General features: G+C 34.4%; 1 protein-coding gene across 7 annotated transcripts in view; it reads right to left on the reverse strand.

The window, feature by feature from the left end:
- Window positions 1-24,992, reverse strand: part of LOC143249145 (uncharacterized) — a 66,630-nt gene that overhangs the window by 21,673 nt on the left and 19,965 nt on the right. For 3 of the 7 annotated variants that reach the window (XR_013027584.1, XR_013027589.1, XR_013027588.1), the window contains 3 exons: window positions 17,700-17,812; window positions 4,114-4,181; window positions 610-2,774 (listed from right to left, as the gene is read on the reverse strand). The gene's annotated coding sequence lies outside the window, so the exon portion shown is untranslated. Of the gene's footprint in view, window positions 1-609; window positions 2,775-4,113; window positions 4,182-6,541; window positions 7,433-17,699; window positions 17,813-24,992 lie in introns of those variants that run through there. The other 4 variants (XR_013027585.1, XR_013027590.1, XR_013027586.1 and 1 more) reach the window with 3 other exon arrangements.

The following is a 24,992-nucleotide window of genomic DNA, read 5'->3' on the forward strand; positions in this document are numbered from 1 at the left end:
TAACTTTCACACACAAAATTACCATTGTTTTGTGTTCAGTAAATTTTTGCTGGTCATATGTTGTTGTTTTTTTGCTTTATAATAAGTTTGCATATTTTGTACTTCATGTCATACAGAAAATTCCAATTAAAGGTAACTTCAGCTCGAAATTTGCAGATTTATCTTTATTCAGATTAAACTGTTAATACATTACAACCTTTACTGAGTAAGACTATCCCACGACTTTATACATCAGTTGCATTTGCAGATATATAAATAATATTCTTACACCGAATTGCTAAGGTTTTGTACATACGTTTAAAGTGTTTTTTTCAGTAAAATAAACCACAGTGTTTGAATTGACATATAAACACACTGATTGAATATTCAAATTTAAAGTTTTCAATAAAACGGATACTTTCATATTTTATATCATAAATTTCCATTCCCAAATACAAATATTTGAAACACACTATATTACATTACAATATTTACTGATCTCAGATTATTAGATGGGGGGAGCGTTAATTTAAGTTAGTTATGTATATAATTATATTAACAATATACCACTTCATATGCAGTATAATAGATTACGTAATTAGGTTACTTATATTAGTATTTGATGATTCATTTCTTTGTCGTATTACCTACTGTTGTAGCTTTCTTTCTCTTAGTATTATGGTTTTAATTCCATATTTACTTTCTAAAGGATTATTATATTTTCTTTAGGGTTTTTAGACAATTTAACGTAATTTATTACTTCCTGTATCCAGCCTTAGGTGTTTGTCACAGGTAATAATTGAAGTAAGAATCCAAGATACTTGGGCATGTTTAGCAGGCTGTTTTCTACGTATTACATTTAGCGTTGTTACTTCTTCATGGACAGTAAGACATTATTTGAATTTATTGTTTGGTATCTTTATAAGTACCAGTTTCTAGTTCACTAGACAGGTAGCGGTTCATTACTGTGTATTTTTCTTTATTTTAAAGTGCTAAAACTACATGTGCTCCATTTTAATATTCAATATTTAAGGGCTTGGCTACTTGATCTCAAATAGATATACGAGTTCATATACTAATTCGTTCACTTTTCGCGTTTTATGTGTTACGCCTCTACATCTCTGGGTTGAAAAAATTAATTAGTATTCGCCAGATCACACAAAAATGCTCATCTTAATAATAAAAGGACTGAAATGTCTAGGTATTAAATATGAATAGAATGAGCCCTGAATACTTACCGATGTCCTATCTGCAGACACTAGGAAAGAAAAGTTTAAAAATAAATAATTTAACATCAGTATTCTGTACATCTTTTACGTCGTAGCAAAACTCTCACTTTTGGCCACCCATTAAAACAACGGTATGCATACGGACTTACAACGCTAAAATCAAAGGTTCGACTGCCCTCGGTAGACTCAGCAGATAGTCCGATGTGGCTTTGTTATAAGAAAACACACACGCTCACTCCTGATTTGGTAAAGTTTCAAAATAAACTTATTAAATTCGCTAAATCATTTTAAACTTAGACATCTTAAACTGAAGCAGGCAAGTGCTTCAAAACTAATTGGAATTGTTGTTGATAAATATAATTTAATATATTGATTATTTAGATATCAACATGTGTGTTAAAGTATTAACTAAATAGGATTTTTGAATTTATAGTTTCTGAATTTTTCCGTCATTCGCTGACGTGCTCTAATGGTCAGCGTAACAACTCAGGAACCTGAAGGTACATAGTTCAAAAATTATTCTTCACAATTTATGGCCATGGGTGTATTATAAGAGTGACTGTAAAACCCACTATTCGATTACAGTATCTGACAGTTTGTAATGGTGCTCTCGACTAATAGTGTTCTCTACAATTTATCGATTCTAAATTAAAAATTAGATTATGCAAACCTTTATTAGCTTTGCGTGAATATTCCCAACAAACGGGCATTCCTTCTTGACAGTGAAATCACTTCATTATACTTGCGTAGAGCTTTATTCTCTGTAAGCAAGATGTTGAAAGTACTTCTTCTCTTTATGTATGTCCATGAAATAGATTCTTATTATTCCTAGTTTTCATAGGTAATTGAGACATTATTTTAATTTATTGTTTGTTATCTTCATAAATGCTAGTTTTTGGTTCACTAGACAGATGATGTTGATTACTGTATGTTTTTTCTTCCCTTTTTATCATATTTGGAAGTACTTCTTTTCTTTACATATATCCATTAAAATAGATTCTTATTATTTTAGGTTTTGCAGCTTTTTCGTCAAAACAACAAACCTCCAATTACGCTGGATCAGTCAACTCCAAAGTACATGTTTTAAGTTTTTTGTTACTTTTCTGTACGCTCAATTACATGATAAAAAGTCGTAATGATTTACGAAATGAGTATAAAAACGATGCTTATTTTTTAATCTGGTATTTATATATCACCAAAACTTCAACAAGAGAATCGTTTTACAGATTGTTGTGTACATTATATATAAACGAATTTGAAATTGAGATCAAAACTTCACTAGCAACCACAGACGAGATAAAAATGTGATGGAACGAGATATATCAAAACTACATTTTTACATTGTATATATGGTAGTTTGAATTGTCCTTTATTCAACACAGTAAACCTATACTTGTATGGAATTTCAATAATAGATAGCATTAATGCTATTAATATATCCTTATTGGGAAAATTACCTTATGGCCGTTTACCATGCAGAATATTCATATTCTCAAAACATAAAGATGAATTCTGATGACGGATTTAGATCTTCTAAGAGGTGAGTGCCCTTTGTTCTTTATGATACTAAAAACAAAGAAATGTGAATTAGTTTAGGAAACTAGGACCAACCAAAAAGACATATGCAAAAAAGACTCACTTCAGACATAGTTGGCAAAGTACCACTATCATAAAAGTCAATGGGAAAAGCTTTCCACGTTTTTAAGACAAATTACGAGTCATACGCAAAAAAGAGGAACTTATGTCACATCAAATAATGCAAAAAGTATCAAAATGCAATCTCCATACTGTTTCATCACCATACGATGTTGGATATACTAGCCACATGATTTAATAATTTGTACATTCGAAACCATTTTAATGTAACATACTCAACCCCCTATACCACTTATTCAGGAACTATGTTTTTTGCATTAGAAAATTCGGGAAGTAAGAGCCAAGAGCTCTCTTCAATATAAATCAGTTCAGAAAATAGTTCTTTTAAAATACTCTGATACAAAACGAAGTTAACATTACATACTTAATTGGTAATTCTTGGCCAAAAATATAAGTTGACATACAAAGAGGAAAATTTAAACCACTTCAAGTATCACTAATACACTACATACGAGTGTTTTAAAAGGCATTTTTAAGGATACATTTACTTGTTCTTCTGCTCAAAGTTTGGTGCGACAATCCAGTCACTAAGTATTTGTAATATGGTTTGGTTTTGAATTTCGCACAAAGCTACTCGAGGGCTATCTGTGCTAGCCGTCTCTAATTTAGCAGTGTAAGACTAGAGAGAAGGCAGCTAGTCATCACCACCCACCGCCAACTCTTGGGCTACTCTTTTACCAACGAATAGTGGGATTGACCGTTACATTATAACGCCCCCACGGCTAAAAGGGCAAGCATGTTTGGTGCGACCGGGATTCGAACCGGCGACCCTCAGATTACGAGTCGAACGCCTTAACACACTTGGCCATGTCGGGGCCATTTGTAATATAGCCCTCGTATAGTTTATTTTTATTATATTATTTCCTAATGGGGCCCGTAATTTCGTAAATTCAAAAACAAAACAAACAAACAAATCGTAGGCAGAACAGAATATAGGAGAATGAAGCGTCGCTAAGAAAACGTATAAGTCTGTTGATTAATGATCTTCAACAAGTTTTGGAAGGTATTAAATTTTTCTAAGTTTTAAGATGTAGTTTTAAGATCAGTTATTAAAGTTTCAATTAACTATCGTAATGTTCTTTCAGCCGAAAATATAAATGCCAATTTTATAACTCGTATCTTTCGCAAAGTGTTTGTTTGCAAAGTTTTCTTTTTCTGTGAAACTAATAGAAGACGGTTGGAACACAAAATATAACACCATGCTAACTTCAAATAAATAAGTATTGCTGAAGAAAGTTGTTTTACTTACAGCGGTGGATTCAGATCCACGTCCGTTTGTATTTGAAGAATTTTCAGTTACTCGCCGATCTATCCTCCCTTGGGACATCACATATAAAACATACCATCAAGATGCTATTAAAGCATTTGGAGTAAGTTTAGCAAACAAATCATTTCATCTCTATTACTTGAGTTAAGTTTTGTAAGTTACGCATTTATTATAACGTTTATTGAAGAATAAAGAAGTTTGGAATTTTATATAGTATGTATCATGTTATTTTTAAGGTATTTTGGGTAACATACGGGTGGCAGACATTCTTTTTTTTTATAAATTTTAACAACAGTTGCTGATTTAAGTACAAATATTGAGAAGAAGTAGATAGTTTTATTATATATTCTAAGAAACATTGTTACGTGTGTCATCAATTTTCACGTTTCTATCTTGAAATTACTTTGAAATGAATTGTAAACGTAAGAAAGTAACGTTCTATTGTTATTGAAATTCGTCTTTCATTTCCGGCTGGGCATGGCCAAGCGTATAAGGCGTGCGACTCGTAATCCGAGGGTCGCGGGTTCGCGCCCGCGTCGCGCTAAACATGCTCGCCCTCCCAGCCGTGGGAGCGTATAATGTGATGGTCAATCCCACTATTCGTTTGTAAAAGAGTAGCCCAAGAGTTGGCGGTGGGTGGTTATGACTAGCTGCCTTCCCTCTAGTCTTACACTGCAAAATTAGGGATGGCTAGCACAGATAGCCCTCGAATAGCTTTGTGCGAAATTCCAAAACAACAACAACAACGTAATCTGAGGAGCGTGGGTTTGCATCCCCGTCACGCCAAACATGCTCGCCCTTTCAGTCGTGGGGGCGTTATAATTTTACGGTCAATCCCACTATTTGTTAGTAAAAGAGTAGCCCAAGAGTTAGCGGTGGGTGGTGATGACTAGCTGCAGTTCTTCTAGTCTTATACTACTAAATTAGGGACGGCTAGCACAGATCGCCCTCGAGTAGCTTTGTGAAAAATTCAAAAAACAAACAAACTTTCATTTCTAGCATTTGAGTTCGAAACCGTGCCCAAAATAGTGTAATTTAATATTATTTTCTTTCCTTTTTAGAGTACTGGCACTCTAGTGCACATGGTAATCATACTATAACTTGATAGAGATTTTTTTGTTTATCCTTTGACTCCTAGAACAAAAATAAAATGTTATTAAATAATCAAGCCCAGTAGACATGAATAATTTTACCCTTATGTACTTTTAATCTCCATATTATCATTGGAATCTTCCAGAAGAAAATAAAAACTAAACTTGTCATCGGACATTCACATCTGCTAGAGTATCTAATTCCTGTCTTCAATCCATCTAATCCATGTTACTTACGTCAGCCAATCCATTAACATAAAATATTCCAAACATAATTGTTCTTGATAATTTAGGCCTGGCATGGCCAGGTGGTTAAGGCACTCGACTCGTAATCCGAGGGTTGCAGATTCGATTAGCTACCTTCCCTCTAGTCTTACACTGCTAAATTAGGGACGGCTAGCGCAGATAGTCCTCGTGTAGCTATACGCAAAATTCAAATCAAACCAAATCTTCAGAATTTTATCGCCAGCTGAAATTTCTATCAACGCAACCAAGAAAATGGGCTTGTAGTATGTTCAATTCTTAATTAAGCGGGCATTAGTTTCTAACCTTTTGTGCTGATTTTGGTACGTCCCCCGCTTTTACAGCGATAAGTTTACGGATTTACAACGCTAAAATCAAGGGTTCGATTCCCCTCGGTGGACACAGCAGATAACTCGATGTGACTTTGCTGTGAGAAAACACACAAACTTGTTTCGGTACAGCTATAGTTTATTTATAAATCCGAATTAACATATTTATTAAATTTTATACAGGCAAGTAAGGATTAATATGTAATCTGGCTAGCTATAGTAATATAAATAGATTGATTGCTATAAAAATTATTGAAACAACTACAAAAACTGAGTTACTTAAAGAAAATCCGAATTTGGCAAGTCATTGTAATTATGTTAGTCTGATCCAAACTGGCACGGCCTGGCCAGAAGATTAGGGCACTCTACTCTTAATCTGAGATCGCGGGTTCGAATCTTTGTCACACGAAACATGCTTACCCTTTCAGCCGTGGGGGTGTTATAATGATACGATCAATCCCACTATTCGCTGGTAAAAGAGTAGTCGAAGAGTTGGCAGTGGGTAGTGATGACTAGCTTCCTTCCCTCTAGTCTTACATTGCAAAATTAGGGACAGCTAGCGCAGATAGTCCTCGAGTAGCTTTGGACGAAATTAAAAAACAAACTATGTGCTAAACATTCCAAAATAATTTATTTTCTATTCTTACAAAATATATTTGTTTTTAATTTTTAGTACTAATTGATTTATAAAACTTCAAATAACGATAAAATAGAGGTAATCAACCTAAATTGAAAGTAAATGTAGTCTGACAAAGCTGTAAGTCTAATAGAAGCAAAGAGCTTCTTATTAAATATGTAAGAAGTATCATTTATAGCCATGTTCGTAAGTAACTATTTTATCTATTGCGAAAAGGTTTAGCTCACGGGGTATTCGTGGGTTGCAGGCATAACTGCACATCATAAATTACTATTTTCTAACAAGGAGTTCGAAAATTTATTTGAAAGACACTGTTTCGATAAATACAAGTCAAGTGGACAATATAAAATATTTTAGTTATTTTTTTAACACATTCGATAGCTCAGAAGTCAAGTGTCGCAAATTCCTTTGAACTATCAAATAATCTCCAGTAGTACAAAGTGTCTGAGCATTAAATGTATTAATATTAGCTAGAATAGTTTCTAGTGAATTTTAATATACAAAGTAATATACATATAATAAGTACGCGTACAAACAACGGAAGTGTCAAAATGATACAATGCAGTATAGTATATAACCATGTAAGAAGAGTATATTTGATTAACTATACTCATTATTGGGTTGATTTTTTTCCAACATGTCGCTTCCTTTGGTCGAAAGATTAATATTGATACACAAATGTATATCTTATATAAGCTCTTCCTGGTCGAGAATATCCTGTACAATACGCTCACTAAGTATAGAGGCATTGTCTTCCAGGAACGCACAGTTATTGTCAGACCATGCCTTAGCACATAACAGTCTTCATGTGATGCCTGTAGGAGTTCCCATTGACATTTCCCTGGAAGATACGAAGATTAGTTTTTCCGCCATAAAGCTTCCCAAATCACCACCTTCTGTGTGTTCCCTGTTGGAAGGACAGTCTTCCCTCAGCTGTTCTCCAGGTAAACGACAAACATAAATCCTATCATTAGCTTTATCAAGTCGGAAATAACACTCACCTGAAAAGATGAATTTTGCCCAGTATACTAACTGTATGTAACATGGAATAATAATCAGTATGTCGAGAAACCAACTTGTTGAGAAATTTATATGCAAAAACGGCTCGTTTGGGTTGAGAAAACATTTTACATAGAAGAGCGAACAACGTTTCGACCTTCTTCGGTCATCGTCTGAACCTGACAAATCTCTGTATTGATTGAATGTTAATGAACTTTGTTGATGGGATGTTTGTTTGTTTTTTTTAATTTCGCACAAAGCTACTCGAGGGCTATCTGTGCTAGCCGTCCCTAATTTAGCAGTGTAAGACTAGAGGGAAGGCAGCTAGTCATCACCACCCACCGCCAACTCTTGGGGTACTCTTTTACCAACGAATAGTGGGATTGACCGTTACATTATAACGCCCCCACAGCTGAAAGGACGAGCATGTTTGGCGCGACGGGGATGCGAACCCGCGACCCTCAGATTACGAGTCGCACGCCTTAACACGCTTGGCCATGCCGGGCCTTATTGATGGGAACGTTAGCAGACACCTCTCACTCACATTATAAAGGCAATATGAGTTATGTGTAAGAACTGAATAACTGGCATTTTTATTGTCACGCACCAGATGATGCTTATTCTTTTAAAAGAAATTAGGTAACATAAGATGTAAATAATTACTGTAGATGGATCCAATTTAAAATATTGTTGTGATGAAAAAATGTTCAACCTCTTATTTCACTCTTTCAGAAATCAACTGCTTTGGCAATACCTCAGAAAACACAATCATAAACACATTTCATTTTCTACATTCATAGAAGAATTTAAGTAAAAATAACATGTTTTGATTATACAACATCTAAATACACAAATTATTCGAGAAAAAACATTCAAACAAGTTATTTAAAATACTGTCAGTGATCGTAAACCAAGAATTATCATGACTTCTTTAAATATAATGACATTATTTGGCGTAATATAATGATGTTTTGTTTTTAAGTAAATACTATTTGCTGGTAAATAGACTGTTTTGAATTTAGCGCAAAGCTACACGAGAATCGTCTGCAACACCCGTCCCTAATTTACCAATGAAAGTCCAGAGAGAAGGTAGATATTCGTGGGCTCATTTTTACCAGTAAATAGTGGGATTGACCATCGACAGCATTTACAATAACATCTACTTTGCCATTAAAGATAAAGAAATATTATACTTGCATCAGTAGGAAATTGACTGGATGTGCCATTGTGTTTAGGAAGTAAACCAATTCACTTGGAATAATGTGTTGATACGAAATCCGCACAACATTCCATAACTAAACCTTGGACAATTAACTTTATAACCCAAATGGTACTTCACATATGTACCTTCAACAACTTAAGCAAACAATTAAGGAAAATATCTGAGGTTTTAATTTGTAAGATTGGTCGTCTCGAAAGACAGGTTAAAAAGAACAATCAGTTCAGTCAAAACATAAACATCACACATGAAATAAAACTTTATCTTAACTATTATCCATTTACTGAATATTACAGCGACAACCATGTCGAAATATATCAACACATCATCAAAAATATAAAACGTTAAAATGAAATAGTTAGTTATATAAAAAACACCAATAACAATAAAGAATATCGTTGGACAATATTATGTACCACTAAACAAAATCACTTGAACCGTATATGAAATAAATTGCGACACTTGGTGATTGATTTTATTTGGATGAAACAGTGAGAGTATTAAACACAAAAAAGAAACATCCTATGTTTTTCAACATTTAAAAGAAAATTAAAAATTTGTCTACGAAAAGCGCATTAAACTATATACTTTGAAACATATCCTACGATTACTCTTAAAAAATTTACTTTGGAAAAGATTAAATTAATGATATTTGATTAATTAATGACAGGAACATAAACTTTCACTTTATATTGACTATATAAAGATATTTTCAGGCGCTCTTAGATTTAAATATGAAGTACTGTGAAACGGGAGTCTTTAACATATTTTGAGGAGAACTCATTATGTATTTTAATGAATTGGAAGACTACAAATATAAACCGGTTTCATTGTATGAGGTTAAACAGCCATACCTGGGTCCTACCATAATTACCTTTGTCATAAATTTATTCCTCTTAAGACACTGTTTCCTTGTCCTGGGACAGGTAACTCACCTTCTTTTCACTACTTACTGACATTACTTATTCACTACAATCAATAAAATATAGTCTGGTATTGAGATAGAGTATTTGTTCCCCATCTGTCCTAAATCCATGAAGAATTATAAAGTTTTCTATTCTTGTCTCTTTATAAATTACCGACGTTCCGCCAAAGAGCATTATTCCATCCATTTGATATCTGAAATCTGTAAGAAATAACATCCGGCAGTTCCAACACATAATGCTGGTACCGAAGCTGTAAGCATATTTTGAATCTATTATGCTCAATAAGAAAAGGACATTAGCTGGTATGCTATTTTACTATTTCTTTAGTTTTTCTATGAGAATTTCAGGCCTTTTCTCAGTTTACTCTGGTATCGTTATCGTACGTTACCATTCTTCCTTAGCATCCATTACAACATTCTTGAACTAACTCTCTACCTTCATTATTGTTTCTTTATTCCTGTGTTCGTTATAACCAGGTTCTAAATACTGCTCAGAAGAACATTTACTTGCAGGATTATAAAATACTGTACTAGCATTACACGTATATCTGCATTGTGGAGGTTCTAAGACAAACGTATTATTTTAGTGTTGCAATTTATTGTGTTATCATCCTTTTTATAATATGAGACTAAGTCACAACTAGTTTGACGCTTAAAATACACCGAATATTCCTCTCCAGTTTTTATAAACAACCAATGCATTGATATTTGTAATTACCTGTACTCAATGGCTGAAAACGCACAGCGCTGTATTTATCAAAATACCAAAAGTTATACGAATTTTATTAGAACTTTGGTTGAAATACTGTGTAATGTCTTAAAGAAAAAAGAATTACAGATATATAGGCAAATTACACAACATCGAAGAAAGTTATAGTATTACTAATGAGCTAACAATTACATTAAATTTCTAAAACACAAATGTGGGTTATTATCTCACTCACAGATTAAACGAAATAGAACCAACAACATTCTGAAGATGAGAATCACAAAAGCAAAATATCTTTGGTTATATAATAAATGTTATGCTCGCAAAACTAGTTACTTATTGATTAATATTTGTGAATAGATTATACATTAAGAGAACGTTTAATTAAAATATTTTATTAGAAGTTAAGCTTTTCAGTAAGATTTATTTTTAGAACAGATGCAACATTTCGATTACTGTTGCGATCATTCTCAAGTACACAAGTTTTGACAGTAAAGAACTTTTTTAGTTTTTTAATGTATTTAAATTCTAGAATTGGTAGTGATTGCTCATTTACGTACACATCAAAATATGTAAATTGACAGATTATTTATTTATAGATAAATTTTGAAAATTGAATAAATCGAAAAATTATAGAACATTTTAGGAAATAACGATCAAAAACGTACATAAATATGTCTGCGCATTTGTTGGATTGTTTAATTCCATAAACAAAACTTTTCTTGTTTTCTTCTGTTAGTGTCACTCTCAAATCTTAGTACTATGATATTTTGTTCAAGAAAACTGTGTTTTTAATTGTATACTCATAAACCTTGAAAAGAAGATTTTGTTGTTGTTTTTTGTTGTTTTTTTCTACCTAAACTTCAAGTTACGTATTATTTCACCTGTGTGAAAGGCTGGACAACTCTTACACTTTACTTTGTAAATGTTTTTAAGTTGGGTGGGTATATTACATAACTTTCTTAACATTCCAGCTGTAAAAACTAATCCAGATGTAATATTAAGGTTATATTTACGTGCTAGTCTTTTAGAAATTTCTCATAGACTAATACTAATATTCTGAATATAGAGAATAGTGAAAATGATTGGGTTTCCTCTGCTTTGTTTATTAGACGCCTCTTTATGTGTTTTACACTTGTTAAAGTTCCGTATGTATTTTAGTAACAAACTGATTAACGTTAGTAAAATCATTGTTAAGCGCGCAACTTCTTTATTGCTTTCTACGATGAATGTAATGTATGCTAAATTTAAGATACATTTTAGAGTGCCTAAATCATGGTGAATTATATCATTACAAAACTTGTTTGAATAATTTCCGCTGTATGTGAATTTTAATGGTGAAGCCGCGGAAGGTTTGTGTGGGGTCAACGTTTAAAGAATTTATCCTGCTAGTTGTTTATATTTTTAACTGTTAATTTTTTGTTGTTGTAATTTTTTTTTCTCATCTCAACAAGTAAAGGCAAAAAGATTGTCGTCTACATATCTAAACCAAAAGGAAGGCTTATGTATGGAAGTTACTACGACCTACTGTTCTGTGCGATGTAAGAAAAATAATGGCAAAAGTACGTGATAATGGATTTCCCATGGTAAGACAGCATAACTGAAGGAAGTAATTATCTTGTATTGAAATCAAATATATATTTATAATTATAACAATTCGATCTGGTGTCCCTTCTTAATGTTGATTCTCTTTTAGGGCTTGTAAAATAATGTGTGCAGTAAGTTATATTACCTCATGAGAAAAGGTTTGAGGAAATATGTTTACGACATCAAAGCTCGATATAATGGCGTAATAATATAAATATTGAAGAAAATGTGAAGTGTTTTTAATTGGGTTCTTGTTTCGGAAAAATAAAGTTCTAAAGTATATATGTAAAAACGGCTGGTTTTGGTTGAGAAAATTTTTTATGTAGAGGAACGAACAACGTTTCGACTTTCTCCGATCATCGTCAGGTTCACAAAGAAAGAAAGAGGAAACTTACCGATAACTGACCGCATGTTTGAAGGGGGTTGTGTAACTGAGTGTGGGGATGTAGAGGGCGTGCTTAGATGTTTGATTATATTTATTAATATAGGTTAAAGGTGTTTCTTTGTATTGGTCTATTTTGGGCTTGAGTTGTTGTATAAGTAAGGCTTCTTTAATTTTGCGTTTGTTTATGTTTGTTTCTTTATTTAGTATCTGGGTGTTTTCAATGGTTAAGTTGTGTTTATTTGATTTGCAGTGTTCGAAAACGTGTGAAGGTGACTTTTTGTGTTCTTTGAATCTGGTTTCCATTTTTCTACTTGTTTCTCCAATATAGAAGTCGTGGCAGTTATCACATTGTATTTTATAATATAATGTTGGTGTTGTGTTTGTAACTGTAGTTTTTACACAATATAGATCTTAGTTGTGTGCCTAGTTTTTGAATAAATTCGGTATTAACTGCGATGTCATATTTTGTTACTAGCTTTTTCCAAATGTTGGTTATTTTTCTGCTGATGTCAGGAATATATTGTATGCAGCATTATATGGTTTCGCGATTTTTTAATTCGTGGGATATATTTACTTTGGTTGGTTGATTTTGCTTTTTGTCTAGGTATGTGCGTATAATGTTTTCTACGTTTTGTGGAAGAAACTTATTGATGTTGATGAAGTATTGTTTTATTTTGTCTAATTCGTCGTTAATTTTATCTGGTGAGCATAGTTTTATGGCTGTGTTTATTTGGTTTCTTAGTATGCTGAGTTTTTGTTTTGTTTCATGTGCTGAGTCCCAAGGAATGTATAGTCCAGTATGTCTCATGATTTTTCCGTGTCCTGACGAGGATTCTTCTTATGGTCTTTAAGTAAATTGTTGGCCATTCCTTCAGCTATATCACTGATGTAAATAAAAGAGGGCAAACATCCTAAGACTGAACCCAGACATACCCCACTGGTAATATTAATATAGTTAAACTGAAGATCACTTGTAATAACCCTGTGCTTTCTTCCATACAATCACTATTCTACCCACTTTGCTAAACCATCCCCAACAACAATAGAGATCATTCTTACAAGCCTATTATATGGCACTTTGTCAAACACTTCCTTAAAATCTATGTACACTAAATCTACATCCTTATCCTTATTTAAATAAGCAGTATCCTTTTCAAAGAATATCAGAAGATTTGTAAAGCAAAATTTTCCCTTAGTAAAACCATGTTGACTATCCAATTATATTACAAGCTTTGTTAAGAGGCTTTAAAAACCATCTTTTGTCAGACTTTCCAAAACGTTTCCCACAAATGATGTAAAACTAATGGACCTATAATTACCAGGACTATTTCTATCACCTCCCTTGAAAAGAGGAATATTATTTGTTGATTTTCAATGTGCCCATTATTTAAGAACTTATAAAAAATAACAAATGGCTGACATATTTAATCCTTAACCTTCTGTTTGTTTATTTTTTGAATTTCGCACAAAGCTACACGAGGGCTATCTGTGCTAGCCGTCCCTAATTTAGCATTGTAAGACTAAAAGGAAGACAGCTAGTCATCATCACCCACCGCCAACTCTTGGGCTACTCTTTTACCAACGAATAGTGGGATTGACCGTTACATTATAACGCCCCCACGGCTGAAAGGGCGAGCATGTTTGGCGCTACGGGGATGCGAACCCGCGACCCTCGGATTACGAGTCGCACGCCTTAACGCGCTTGGCCATGCCAGGCCTGTTTAACCTTCTTCAAGATCCTTAGTAAAGTATTATCTGGTCCAGGAGCTTTATCATTCCTTAGACTTCCTAACTATTTTTCATTACAAGCTCAGAATTAGCACTGTTTGAACTTGTATCCATCTATTAACTGTTCAAGATCTGGTATAATGCTTAAATGTTCGTCAGAAAGGCCTGAAGAAAGAATAACATCGGATTTTCTAGCCATCTCATAATAATCAAATACCAACCTTACTTTATCACCCCTCAATGGTTCTATCCCCATCCTAACATTTGGATTAGTTTTAATGCAGTTAAAGAAATACTTACTCTTAAATTATACATTTTTAGTCAACGTTTTCTCATACATCCTTTTTGACGTCCTACTTTCATATTTCGATAACTTTCTTGTTCTTTTATAATATTCTAAAACTCTGGTAATACCAGTCAATTAAAAATTCTTAAATTTATGACGCTTTTCTTTAATTTCATCTGTTGTGAACTTCGTGAGCCAACCTAGATTTTATTTCCAGCTGCTCTTTTCTTTCTGTAAGGAACATGTTTACCTTAAATATTTTAAAATTTACCTTAAAATTTTTCCTCATTTGATTAGTGCCTTCATGTAACTTAGCTGTTCAATTCACAAAAGATAATTCTTGTCGTATTCCTTCAAAATTTGCTTTTTGACATTTGTGAGCAAAATACCATTATTCCTTATCTCCATATGCAGCAAAATATTGAGCCTAATAAAGCAATGATCACATCCACCCAGATAAGCCTTAATTTACATCCTCTCAATCATTTCTGTATTTGAAGTTAACATTAAATCTAAAATAGTAATTTCTAGTAGGTTTTCGGCTGATTGGTGAAGAAAGTATTATTGAACAGTTTCAAAAAAGCCTTTCACACTCATAGTTTGACACGAGAATTTCCTAATCTATATATCTGAATTAAAATCGCCCATAATTATGACTTTATGGCATTAACAGCTGCAATCTTAGTATCATTGTAAGGTTTCTTACTTATTTCATCTGGTGGTCTGTAACAAATTTTTACTAAAAACCCTTTCCCTTTAAACCCACTAATAGATACCCAAATGGATTCAGTCTCCTTGCTATTATTTTTAACATCCTCAGCTTCAAAACTTTTTTGCATACAGAGCCACTCTTTCCCGTCACTTTAGTTCCGTATCCCTATTAAAGATTCTATATTTCAAAGATATTGCTGTCATGAAAATCGTCTACATTTAACCACGTTTCAGTTTTTCCCATTATATCAAAATCCTTGGTCATTTTCTTTATTTCTTTTACTTCTAGTGTTGCAATAAAATTGGAAATGACGATAAAAGTAGTTATAAAGGTAGGTTTAAATGTTACTATTGTAACACTGTAGTCGTTTTTTTATTTTTTCATTTCTAGTGTTACAATAGTGACATTTACACATATCTTTATAACGACTTCTATCGTCATTTCCTATGCTAAAAATTTTCTCAGCTTCTTATTCTTCATGCGTTTAGAATATTCTGACCCTCAACATTGTCTAATCATACTTTAAAACTTCCCTTATAGCTCAGTTAACAGCCCTAGCAGACAAGCTAGCCCTATCTCATTTAAATGTAAACCATTCGTTCCAAAATGCTCCTTTCTTTCCTTGAACTGATCTCACAAGTGCAAACAACCAATTTGCTCAGGCCCGGCATGGCAAGGTAGTTAAGGCACTTGACTCGTAATCTGAGGGTCGCGGGTTCGAATCCACATAACACCAAATATGCTCACCATTTCAGTCATGGAGGCGTTATAATGTGACGATCAATCCCATTATTCGTTTGTAAAAAGAGTAGCCCAAGAGTTGGCGGTGGGTGGTGATAACTAGCTGCCTTTCCTCTAGTCTTATACTACAAAATTAGGGACAGCTAGCACAGATAGCCCTCATGTAGCTGTGCGCAAAATTCAAAACAAGCCAAACCAATTTGCTCATCCTTACATATTAATCTAAGCCTAGCAGTTAGCCCTACTAGCCTACTTACACTTAATTAAGTTAAGGTAAAAAGAAAACCAAAACTCCTTAAGTAAATGAGTATATGAACAAAAACATCCACAGTTTTTTTCAACAAAATGTGCCAGTACTAAAACTTGAGCCTGACGCAAATGGAAAAAAAATCAGAGAAGCTTTATTAATTAAATCAAACAATTCCACAATTAATAAATACTCAAGCCTCTCTCTCTATGTCTTTGATCGTCATTTCCCTACACATTCCTAACCTTATGCAAATATTTTGCATAAAATACTATATAACTTTTGTATTTATTATATTTATCAATAAATTGAGAACCTGAGCACTGACAACAATTGGTCTGTATATGAACAAGGAACCACCATCGATTTAAGAATTTTAATATTTTGTTAAATTGTCGAATGTTAATTTAAGTACCAAAACGTCATAACTGTTATAAAAACAGATGCTACTCGCTGTTTACAGTTTTAAGTTGTAATAAAACTCAAAACGAAACTATTATTTTAAAGTACAATATAAAGGGAATTTTGTTTGTATACTGAGACGCATTAAAAATGCAACAACGTATATACAGTTAAACATTTTAATATGCTAGGTAAAACATAAGTTTTGAATGTACATATCATGAAATCATCATGTCTTTGCACTACACAATATTCAAATTTGATTGGAAACTGCACACAAACAGTTTAATCAGGATTTTAAGATCCAGAACACTAATAACGGTTATGTCCTCCATTCGCTGCCAAAAAGCTGTCACAAGATTGTCAATCTGCCTCTGGGGGATGTTGTCCCACTCAGCCAAAAGTGCTGCACGTAGTTCAGCGAGAGAACTGGTAGCAGAATCCTGATGACGGATCCGCTGGCCCAGAATGTTCCAGAGATGCTCGATGAGATTCATATCGGGCGAATATGGAGGCCAGTCCAGAACATTCACATTGTTCTCATTCAAACAATTTGTACAAACTCTTACCGTGTGCGGACGTGCATGAAGGTGCACCACAAAGTGTGCCGCGACCCTGACTGGTATCATCCCGACCCCCTGATCTCTGCTTTCTTGCGTCAGCCGTGGCATCTTTCTTTGTGGTGAAATTAAACTTTTAAAACCCGGCATTTTGTAGACTGAAAGAACAGTGTGTACTGCATACAAAAGTTTTTCCATACTCTCACATTGTGTACAACAGGAAGGGATTGGGTAAGTTTTGACCGGTTTAAATACTGACAAGTGATGACGCTGATTAGAATGATCTGAACTACTAATTTGTTTTCAGAGATTACTCATGATTAAAACTCAGGCGTGATTGTACTGTTATTGCTCAACCTGTTTGAAACAACTCATTTTATTACTTGTTGCGCTTTTAATGCCGCTCAGTAGACAATTCTATGTTCTTTGCGCCTAATGTCCAACTTTCCTATTATGTTAATCTTATGTGATTACGTATCTATATACGTTTAACCTTATTCCCTAACACCGAAAACTAACATTTCGGAAAATACGCTTAAACCACAAGAAGATATCTAAAACTCGCATGATAATTTATTTTTATGTTTACTAGAAAAAAGCGCCGACTTCAAACGCTTAAAATGGAATAGGAAAACTTCTCCTGTCAGCACAATAATAGTAATAAAACAGAAAAAAAAATTAAAGAATAATATAATCAACCGCGTGAACTTTCAACTCAGTCAATCTCAAACCACAGCTCTAAATAAAGGTGTCAACTACTATACTTACAAACCATCCTTGAAGATCTTTGCAGGAATGTAATAATAGAATCAAGTCGCAAACCCAATGAACAGTAACTAATCAGAAGTCAAAGTCCAGAAAAAAATCCGCGTCTCATTCATCTAAGAACAAACAATAATCATCAGAAATAGTCAACATTGAAGAAAACAAAAATAATTTAATGAGCAATCGCCCTACCAAACCGAAATCTGGTCCATTTAAAACTTCCTAAATGAATTTAATGAAAAATCTTCAAAAATACTAAAGAAAAAAAGCTTATAAAATAAAATTTAGTGTTATCAGAAAGAAAAGACATACAACTTCTTGGGAACAATGAATACGTTGCTATTCAAAAGCCGATGGAAGAAAATCAGTCATGATTTTAACATCCAAACAATATGATTCCTTACCAATAAATATATTGAATTATTTGTCTAAATTCACTCAGTCGAATACTAACCTTAACGCAACATAGAACAAAAAAATTCAGCAAACTATTCAAAATACTATGAAGAACAATCTATTGCCTTTAAATTTTAAAAATGTTGGATATAAACATCTAAATCACCGAAAATCTACGGTTTACCAAAAACAAAAGCTCTGAAAACCCAATAAACTTACGTCATATTGGGTCATCTTATAACTCTTGTAACCCGCTGTACAGAGGTAAGTAAGTCTACCGCTTTAGAACGCTAAATTAGAAATTCGATTCCCTTCTGTAGACACAGCAAATAGCCCGTTGTGGCTTTGCTTTTAAATATTTAAACTAAAACAGCAGTAAATACTTGAACTAGATTTTAGAACATAAATCGTATTCACTGGACTAATAATAGCTAAGAAAATTGTTTAACAGTCCAGTTCATATCAGGTCACAGTATGCGTTTTCTATAACTAATTGAGAGTGATATTGTCGTTTAAAGAAGAATCACAAAAAATTGTAACAATGAAAGAAACACGTCTATCACAAACTAAAAATATCTTACCCAACATTACTACTTTACAAATCTTTCAATTTTATAAATCACACAACATTTCCATTAAAAATATTCATAAAAAGCTGTTCACTTTGGGAAATTTTGTAATGCAACTGAATAATTAAAACTATCTCTTCACAGTGAATTGTAATTTTCAACCAAAACAGAAAAACAACTTACATTTCGTTTGGTACAAAAAACTGACATTTTTGCAGACTTCATAGCGTCGAATTTATGTTGTTTTTTGTTAACACACTTTTAAATAGTAGTTTTAAGTCTTGTTTAGGTAAACTTGAACTACATAAGTGCTTTAAGATAGAGAAAAACTTTGTACGTGGATTTACAAGTTATCTAACCAACATTCTGATAGTATTGTTATTATAACATTTATTCTTATTTCTGTTGGCAGCAGTTTTTTTCATTAAGCCTGTAATATTCGTGTGAAATTCAGCAAAACTTTCTAATATTTTTCTACATAATTGATTAAAGTAGCAAATATCTCCAGCTTCATAATTTTTAAGTACATAAAAATACTCTAAATAATTTAGGAATTCCATATAAGTACATACATATTATGTATAGAAAAATGTTTACCTATTATATTAAAATAGTTGGTTGTTGTTCTGTTCTCTCCTGCATCTGCCTTTGATCTAAAAGTTTTAATTCAGCATTGGACCGAACTTAGGGTATATTTTTCCCCTCCACACGTTTATATCTCGTGTATCTAGAAACATTTAATGGATTTCCTTAGCAAATAAACCTATGTTTTGACAGCCTTAATCCTTTGTTGCTGTCTTTCAGCTGGCTAGCAAGGTGTACTACTATGTGTGTGCGTGTTTTTTTCTTATAGCAAAGCCACATCGAGCTATCTGCTGAGCCCACCGAGGGAAATTGAACCACTGATTTTAGAGATGTAAATCCGTAGACTTACCGCTTACTAGCGGGGGGCATACTACTATGAAAGGCTGCCATGAGGAGCTGTACGTTTGCACACTGTAGGTTATTTAATGTTTTGTTTGTTTATTTTTTGAATTTCGCGGAAAGCTACTCGAGAGCTATCTACGCTAGCCGTCCCTAATTTAGCAGTGTAAGACTAGAGGAAAGGCAGCTAGTCATCACCACCCACCGCCACCTCTTGGGCTACTCTTTTACCAACGAATAGTGGAATTGACCGTCACATTATAATGCCCCCACGACTGAAAGTGCAAGCGTCTTTGGTGCAACCGGCATTCAAACCCGTGACCCTCAGATTACGAGTCGAACGCCTTAACCCACCTGGCCATGCCGGGCCTTTATTTAAATGTTACTTGGTCCTAATTGTAGGCCTAATGCTAGCCCAACTTGCATGACGACCTCAACATTTTCAATTCTACGTCTTTGCTCCATGAATAACAATCTCTCCTATAAGCTCTTCACTTGTTTTATTTAACACGCTAGTTTATGCTTCTACTTTCCTTACCTTCCGCTATAAATTCACACATGGTGTTTTCAATTGGTCCAAAGTTAAGAAATCATCAAGTAGTCAAGAAAACATTTGTTCTCAATTTCAAATTCCAAAAACTTTGTCCATGTTTGCTATTGTTGCCTTTATATGTTTAACTCCCACCACCATATCTTGAAAATCTTTATAAGTTACAGCATGATATTCCTTCTTATACATTTGGCAAATCTAGTTAACTTCCTTATACCATTGTTGAATAAATTCTCCAATGTTTTGATTTGAGTATATTTTTCACGGACCCGGCATGGCCAGGTGGGTAAAGCACTCGACTCGTAATCCGACGATTGCGGGATCGAATCTCCGTCGCATCAAACATGCTCGCCCTCAAAGCCGTGTGGGCGTTATAATGTGGCGATCAAACCCACTATTCGTTGGTAAAAGAGTAGTTCAAGAGTTGGCGGTGGGTGGTGATGACTAGCTGTCTTTCCTCTAGTCTTATACTGCAAACTTTGGGACGGCTTGTGCAGATAGCCTTCGTGTATCTTTGCGCAAAATTCAAAACAAACCGAGCATTTTGCACGAAAGTAATCAAAATTGTCCATCCGATCTATTTTTCCTTTTAAGGTTTGGTTTGTTTTAAATTTCGCGCAAAACTACACGAGAGCTATCAGCGCTAGCCATTTCAAATTAGAGGGAAGACAGCTAGTCATCACCACCCATCGCCAACTCTTACACCAACGAATAGTGAAATTCACCGTAACATTGTAACTCCCTCACGGCTGAAAGGGCGAGCATGTTTGGCGTGACAGGGATTCAAACCCACAACCCTCAGATGACGAGTCAAGTGCCTTAACCACTTGGCTATGGCGGGCCCTGCTTTTAAGGTTTCAAATTCATTTTCACACGAAAAACACTTTGACATACTATTTACAGTAAATTTAATTTTAAAAAGTACACTATCGTTATCAGAAGCAATCAAGTTAAATAAATAACTGTTCAGAATTAAACACAAAGCTATACAGTGAACTATCTGTGTTCTGTTCACCACGAATACGAAAACCAATTAAAAAGATATGCATGCACGCTCGAACGTGCGCATGTGTTTTCTACGTGTTTTGCACAAAAACAAAGATGCTAATAAACGTACGTATATAGTCAAGTAATAATAATCAAGTACAAACCCTTGGAATTCATCTAGCATTGAAGTTACAGTGGTCACACCCACATCCAGAATCACAGACAAACTTTTTTATTGTCATAAATAAAAAATAATAGACACAGTATGCTTTCATAGTTATTAGAAAAAGTCGTAACAATAATCTCTAACAAATCAGTCGAATTCTGTATATAACATTATGATTGTAGTATACACATAAACCGAAGACAGTGAGCTTTTATAATAACTCTTTGTGTATTGCATTTGAGGAAATTTTATAAATTAATAACAAATGAATGAGAATATTTTGATTTAGAAAAATGTGTTACTTTCAAAGATGATTGATAAAGATTTATCTATAAGACTACGTATTAAGTATTCTGATTTTTTAAAGGTTCGAACATCTCTGGATAACATCCAAAATTTTACGATTATTAATGCCTCCTCACAGAAAGAATTTTGGGTTTGTGGAAAAGACAGCTACACGTATCCTTTCAAAATTCAAGCGAAATCCCTGGGATTTGTCAATCTTACCGTACGAACACGGAGCATAGATAACAGCGTCCGCTGTGAGAACGAAATTACAACATCTCTCAAAGCCGTCGATGCCACAACAAGGCCTTTACTGGTCGAAGAAAATTTATCTTCTAGTCTATTAAAATTTCACCCTAATATTTTATATTTATAGACTGTGTTGTTTTTTGTTAATTACATTACTCTTACAATAAAAGTTTGTGTTATAATATGCAAACGACAAATGTTAGTTTATGCCAGAATCGAAAATATTTTCCTTCTATGAGAAATTTGTCTTTTTTCTAGAAATCCGTTTTTCTCGGTGCTCAAATATTCACCATTTGTTTACTTTACTTACTAAAATAGCCTAAAACTGAATTAAATTGTAATTTAGACTTAGAAGTTAAATGTCGATATATATCCAATTTATGATACATAATAACAAGATTGATGCACACGGTTTCTTTCGTTTTTAATACAAATATATTCTAATATAAAAACAGTAACATATCATTGGCCAAATTGAATAATGATCTGACTACAAACTATCACAAACTTACAAATAATATTGAATCTTCTATTTAATCTATAATTTCACTAATATATTATCGATAGTCACAATGAGCTACTTAATTCTGCGTTGATATAAATACAATTCACTCAAGATAGAGCTGGCCATCTGTGCGTTCTTCATTGGCCACACGCTGAGTGTTCTATTGCTGAAGATCGGCCCGGCATGTTCAAGTGGGTTAAGACCTTCGACTCGTAATCCGAGGGTCGCGGGTTCGAATCCCGGTCGCACCAAACATGTTCTCTCCCTTTCAGCCGTGGGGGAGTTATAATGTTCGGTCAATCCCACTATTCGTTGGTAAAACAGTAGCCCAAGAGTTGGCGATGGGTAGCTGCCTTCCCTCTAGTCTTACACTGCTAAATGAGGGACGGCTAGCGCAGATAGCCTTCGAGTAGCTTTACGCGAAATTAAAAAAAAATGCTGTCTAGCATTTTACTTTAGAGCTACTTCCACTAGTTCAGCAGTAAGTCTGGAGACTTATAACGCCAAAAAAACGGGGTTCAATACCTGTGTATTATTTTGTATTTAATAACGACAAGGTTTTCGAATTTTTCTCCATAAGAGAACTGTAACTAAATCATGAAATAACAAGAATATTGAAAATTGGATGCAATCTTGGATTTACGATGTATGGAAAAGTCTTAATTTACACCACTACGTACAATTAGAAAGAAATGGCACAAAGAAAGGTGGAGATACATACGACTTATAAAAGAATTATTCATATACAGGATTTCCTTTCGACGTTAACGACGCATATTTACACTTTATTTTCCAAAATTAAGACTTTTCTGTATATCATATTATCAGTTTAACATTGCTTTGATCAAACATAGCAAGGATTCTCGTGCAACTCTAAACTAGTTAACGTACTCTGTTAATCTTTAAGGCAAGTTGCTGCTCTTTTAAAAAATAAATTAAATATCACCACTTATTTATTATTGCATTTCAAATATCGAGCTTGCGTAGCTTTAATGTTAAGCCTTTCTCCATGGTCTGTTTGTTATAGAATATCTTGTTAAAATGCATTTTGTAGTAAAAAGTATTCACAACAAAGAGAATGAGACATGCAATTCATCTTTGATACACAGAGCTACTGCATCTAGGTATATAAGATTTTACGGAAACAAATACTGCTCAAAAATATTTCAGTATATTTTTGTCATAACTAGATTTATGTATGAAAAACATATCCGTTCGTCTACAAGTGTATATTTTAAGCTTGTGAGTTACGTTTGAAGCAACTCAAACGAAACTCACCTCCCTCAAGAAGAATACAACTCAATGTGACCTATATAAGACTGTTACATGAAACTATGCATTCCTCACTAATTCTTGAAACAAACACCAACACGGATCTTTTGTGGCTCGTTTTGTCAGCGTGTACCTTCATCTTGTGTACCTAAGCAATCAGGCGCCGTCTGACAGAGAACGAGGTGGCTAGAGCAGTCCAGATGCTGGAGGTTGGCCAGACCCAAAGGAGGGTGGCACAGCGCATCGGTGTGTCACCAAGCATCATCAATCGACTTTGGCGACGCTACCAAGAGATGAACTATTATGGCAGGAGACCAGGTCAAGGCGGCATCGCTGCACTACAGCCAGAGAGGACCGCTACTTCGTGACTGCCGCTCTGCAGGATAGGTTAACTACGGCTTGGTCACTGCGAAATGACCTTCAGCATTCCACTGGAACCCATGTGTCGACCCAAACAGTTCACAATCGTCTGCACGAAGGACGCCTTAGGGCCAGACGGCCTGCAAGAGGCGTTATTCTGACAGCGTGACACCATGCAGGTTGGAGTTTGCTCGTCAACACCTGAACTGGACACTTCGTCAATGGGCCACTGTGCTGTGAACAGATGATAGCAAATTCACTGTGTGTCGTGATGATTGACGTGCGAGTGTGTAGAGACGCCGAGGAGAACGATTTTCCGCCTGTAACATTGTGCAAGTCGACGCTTATGGAGGAGATTCTGTAATGGTCTAGGCAGGCATATGCTTGAGTGGCCACACGGACATATTCATACTCGACAAAGGTGCTATGAACGCACGACGATATAGAAACGAAATTCTGAAACCCATTGTGAGTCCTTTTGCTGGTTCTGTCGGTGATGGGTTCACTTACATAAAGGTTAATGCGTGAGCACACGTCGCCAGCCTGTGTATGGGCTTCCTTGACGAGGAAGGAATAGAGACTTTTAAATGGCCCGCCAGATCTCTGGATTTAAATCCGATTGAATATTGTTGGGATATGTTGTCGAGGCGTGTTAGTGAACGCCAGCACCCTCCTCAGAATGAACAGGAAATCCGACAAGCCCTGGTAGACGAGTGGGCTGCTATACCCCAAGATAACATTGATAGACTGATTCGAAGTGTGCCAAATCGGTGTCAGGAGTATGTCACAGCTCGTGGAGGTCACACTAGATATTGAATGTTTCAAACATTTCTTAAGTAAACGCATGTAAACTGTTTAAAGTATTGTTTCATATGGGATATCAGTTTTGGTGATATTGGTCATTTTTTTAAATTTTATTTCTCCATGTTTTACCGTTCATCACACATTAGAAAATAAATACAGATGGAACTGAAATGAGGAAAATTACCTAAACAATAAAATATTATCACACTGAGATAAATTAAATAAAAAA

This window comes from Tachypleus tridentatus, chromosome 4, assembly GCF_004210375.1.
Source record: "Tachypleus tridentatus isolate NWPU-2018 chromosome 4, ASM421037v1, whole genome shotgun sequence".
Lineage (NCBI taxonomy): Eukaryota > Metazoa > Arthropoda > Merostomata > Xiphosura > Limulidae > Tachypleus > Tachypleus tridentatus.